This window comes from Rhipicephalus microplus, chromosome 6 (genome assembly GCF_043290135.1).
Source record: "Rhipicephalus microplus isolate Deutch F79 chromosome 6, USDA_Rmic, whole genome shotgun sequence".
NCBI classification, from domain to species: Eukaryota; Metazoa; Arthropoda; class Arachnida; order Ixodida; family Ixodidae; genus Rhipicephalus; species Rhipicephalus microplus.
In genome coordinates, this window is record NC_134705.1 from 100,983,766 (window position 1) to 100,988,411 (window position 4,646).

Consider the following 4,646-nt stretch of genomic DNA (forward strand, 5'->3'; position numbering starts at 1 on the left):
TTCTTGGAACTTCCAGCAACTGGCAATTCCATTCAGGTGAGCGTGCGAGGATGTTTGTTGTAATTAACGAGAGCCCACGGTGGATGAGCTGGTATGAGATGGTGTTCAGAAATGCAGTGTGTGATCAACAAGGTGATGTCCGCCGTGGTGGTCTAGTGGCTGTAAGGTACTCGGCTGCTGACCCACAGGTTGTGGGATCGAATCCCGGCCGCGGCGGCTGCATTTCCCTGTGCTCAGATTAGGGTGCACGTTAAAGAACCCCAGGTGGTCGAAATTTCCGGAGCCCTCCATTACGGCGTCTCTCATAATCATATGGTGGTTTTGGGACGTCAAACCCCACATATCATCATATCGTCATCAAGGTGATGGCTGAGGGCGCCAGCGAGGTAGCTGACCGCATGGCAAAGAATAACAGCCACCGCTGGCAGAAGCTGGGACCAAGGTCAGTGGACATAGGAAAAGCACATCGGGGCTTTGCCACTCCACCGTACAGCAGGTGTGTGCGGGGTGGGTCCTGTGGCGTTCTTTGCGATTTTAATTTGTGATGGGGAATAATAGTGTAGATGCATAGACGTGGCGATAGCACGCGTCTTCAGGTTAAGACGTCGCGTGAAGATGTGAAATAAAAATGCCTTCGCTTGTCACTGCAACTGTAAACAGAAACACCAACAACCATTTTCTCTTAGAGGCTGTTTTATTTTTCGTTCCGAAACGGGTGAATTCGAAAAGCGGAAATAGCTTGGCACATACATAAACACTTCTACACACATACATACACATCATATACACACTTCCAGCTTTCCTCCGAAACAGTAATTGTAACAATAAATTACTCAATAGTTTTAATAATGTGAGTAGGGATGTTTAAAAAATAAAAAAACTTGAGTATGTACGTGTGAACATAACCAAAAAAAGGGGGGGGTCCCTCCAATTATGAAATTTCCACAGAAACATTTATTTTGCCCAGAGCAATCGTAAGTGTAAACACAGCTAGCGCACTCCCCGCACGCGAATACCGCGTCACCCGGGGCGGCGTGACGCCACCGTCTTGGACACTCGCCGCACCCGCGCCGTTTACCCCAAAATCATTGGTGAATCCGAACACTCTTTCTATCACTGAATTTATTGTCGAACTCACCCCCGCAGGGGTGAGTGGGCCGATCCCGGAGGTAGTGCAATACCGGGCCAACCCGTGGCGGAGGTGAAGCAAGCTTCAAGCACTCCGCCGCATTACAAAAATAAGTTTAATATCTTGGATCCAAATAGGATCCGTATCAGATATTAAGCTGATCAGAACAGAATTTCTTTATTATACTTATTACACAAACAACATAAATGGTTATAGAACATAACAAGAAACGGCAATAAAAGGTGTATAAATAAAATCAAATAACAAAAAGGCTAAAAAGTGTTAGTGGTGTTAGTATGGATAAAAGTGTATGACAATAAAAAAGGCGGTATCGCTTCTCGAATAAAAACACACAACTATTTACAAAACGCCTATATGGCCACGGTAAATGTTCGTAGAGGCGGCGATCGTGTCTGAAACGCAAAGTCTTTGATCCTAGCCAAAAGGCCGAGAAGCGATGCAATTCATTAGCACGTAATTAAAATCCATTCTTTCACACCTCGTACTTAGTTCTGGCCAAAACCCAGGCAAACAGTAGCAAAGCAATTTCGCGGTCCACCCATGCACAACCAGCATTGTGCACCGACAGCGGCAGCGCTGGCTTCACGGCATTGCTTTTATCCCTGGTCCGCTTGAAGTTTCTTGTTTCGCTTACAAACTTGTTAAAACTGAAACCTTCTTTTTCCCAGAGGTCGAAGCCACGCGTGCTTGCTTGCATGCGTACTCTCGAATGTGCCCATGACGTCACACCAAATGCTTGCCGGCGAACATTATCAGGCATGTCGCGAGGGATGCTACAGCACTTGTTTTAAAAACTGATGCATAGTGTACATGTCCAACTCGAGCACCAAAGCCTGGAAGGAAAAAAGAAAAAAAAATGACTGTGCAAAATGTGACTACGTCACCCATCCAACATGGCTTCTACGCTGGCTGCCCAAGCAACGCCTCTCCAACGACGCCCACAATCATCGAAAAAAATGTGTTGCCTTTGGCTGCTTCAGCGCGCTCAACGTATGCCTTGCAAGTTCCGACGTGGCGGAACACCGCACAGAGGTCGACGAAGGCCCTGCCGTGAAAGGCAGACGCGGGAATGCGTGCGAAACGTCTACCGCGTGCGTTGTGAAGCCGGTGAATGAAGGGTCATGTGGCAGAGGGTGACGGAACGTGAGTGTGCGACATGCCGCTGCGATGTCGTTCAAGCGTTCAACGGGCCGGCAGGCTCTGCCTGTCGTGGTCGAAAACGTCCGAGTTTTGCTGATTCCGAGGGGTAGGAGTGCTATGGTGGCGTGTACGAGGCGCTGGTGCGGCGCTCCGTCGATCGTGCCAGACGGACATTAGGCGGCAGAAGGCGGTCGTCAAGTGGTCGCGGAAATCAGTGGAGAAGTACTCGCCTGCGCTTTTCGTCGAATTCCGCTGAGTAAGGTGCGAGAAGACTCGCGACAGACGGTCTTCGGGAGACGGGTGGTTGCACAAATGCGACCGTGCGTCAACGTGCAGCCGTATTCGTGGATTATTTCGCCCCATTATGATAGCTACGTCACTGCGCTCGCTGGTGTTGCTTGTGTTTGTTGACCTTCCCTTGTGGCTAACACCCACTGTGGGGTATTGGCCGGCTTGTTGTTCGGCTTCTTCGACTTCTACATACTCGGCTTAGTGAAGCTGTGAGGAGTGATGAGTGGGTACAGAGGCAAAGCACAGCAAAGCGCGCCCGGGGCGTGATCTCACGCGTCCTGGATTCCACGGCGCTTCAGGTACGTGCGTGGTGCCTCCGTACGTCTAGTGCGCAATTTTCTTGGAACTTCCAGCAACTGGCAATTCCATTCAGGTGAGCGTGCGAGGATGTTTGTTGTAATTAACGAGAGCCCACGGTGGATGAGCTGGTATGAGGTGGTGTTCAGAAATGCAGTGTGTGATCAACAAGGTGATGTCCGCCGTGGTGGTCTAGTGGCTGTAAGGTACTCGGCTGCTGACCCGCAGGTTGTCGGATCGAATCCCGGCCGCGGTGGCTGCATTTCCCTGTGCTCAGATTAGGGTGCACGTTAAAGAACCCCAGGTGGTCGAAATTTCCGGAGCCCTCCATTACGGCGTCTCTCATAATCATATGGTGGTTTTGGGACGTCAAACCCCACATATCATCATATCGTCATCAAGGTGATGGCTGAGGGCGCCAGCGAGGTAGCTGACCGCGTGGCAAAGAATAACAGCCACCGCTGGCAGAAGCTGGGACCCAGGTCAGTGGACATAGGAAAAGCACATTGGGGCTTTGCCGCTCCACCGTACAGCAGGTGTGTGCGGGGTGGGTCCTGTGGCGTTCTTTGCGATTTTAATTTGTGATGGGGAATAATAGTGTAGATGCATAGACGTGGCGAGAGCACGCGTCTTCAGGTTAAGACGTCGCGTGAAGACGTGAAATAAAAATGCCTTAGCTTGTCACTGCAACTGTAAACAGAAACACCAACAACTATTTTCTCTTAGAGGCTGTTTTATTTTTCGTTCCGAAACGGGTGAATTCGAAAAGCGGAAATAGCTTGGCACATACATACACACTTCTGCACACATACATACACATCATATACACACTTCTAGCTTTCCTCCGAAACAGTAATAGTAAAAATAAATTACTCAATAGTTTTATTATTGTGAGTAGGGATGTTTAAAAAAATAAAAAACTTGAGTATGTACGTGTGAACATAACCAAAAAAAGGGGGGGGGCCTCCAATTATGAAATTTCCACAGAAACATTTATTTTGCCCAGAGCAATCGTAAGTGTAAACACAGCTAGCGCACTCCCCGCACGCGAATACCGCGTCACCCGGGGCGGCGTGACGCCACCGTCTCGGACACTCGCCGCACCCGCGCCGTTTACCCCAAAATCATTGGTGAATCCGAACACTCTTTCTATCACTGAATTTATTGTCGAACTCACCCCCGCAGGGGTGAGTGGGCCGATCCCGGAGGTAGTGCAATACCGGGCCAACCCGTGGCGGAGGTGAAGCAAGCTTCAAGCACTCCGCCGCATTACAAAAATAAGTTTAATATCTTGGATCCAAATAGGATCCGTATCAGATATTAAGCTGATCAGAACAGAATTTCTTTATTATACTTATTACACAAACAACATAAATGGTTATAGAACATAACAAGAAACGGCAATAAAAGGTGTATAAATAAAATCAGGTAACAAAAAGGCTAAAAAGTGTTAGTGGTGTTAGTATGGATAAAAGTGTATGACAATAAAAAAGGCGGTATCGCTTCTCGAATAAAAACACACAACTATTTACAAAACGCCTATATGGCCACGGTAAATGTTCGTAGAGGCGGCGATCGTGTCTGAAACGCAAAGTCTTTGATCCTAGCCAAAAGGCCGAGAAGCGATGCAATTCATTAGCACGTAATTAAAATCCATTCTTTCACACCTCGTACTTAGTTCTGGCCAAAAGCCAGGCAAACAGTAGCAAAGCAATTTCGCGGTCCACCCATGGGACACACCAGCATTGTGCACCGACAGCGGCAGCGC

The 4,646-nt window shown here is 48.5% G+C and overlaps 2 non-coding genes across 2 annotated transcripts; both read right to left on the minus strand.

The window, feature by feature from the left end:
- Window positions 1–1,147: 1,147 nt before the first annotated feature.
- Window positions 1,148–1,341, minus strand: LOC142766458 (U2 spliceosomal RNA). The gene has a single exon (XR_012884530.1). It is a non-coding gene; the product is annotated as a U2 spliceosomal RNA (small nuclear RNA).
- A 2,723-nt stretch (window positions 1,342–4,064) lies between these two features.
- On the minus strand, window positions 4,065–4,258 carry LOC142766460 (U2 spliceosomal RNA). The gene has a single exon (XR_012884531.1). It is a non-coding gene; the product is annotated as a U2 spliceosomal RNA (small nuclear RNA).
- Window positions 4,259–4,646: the final 388 nt, after the last annotated feature.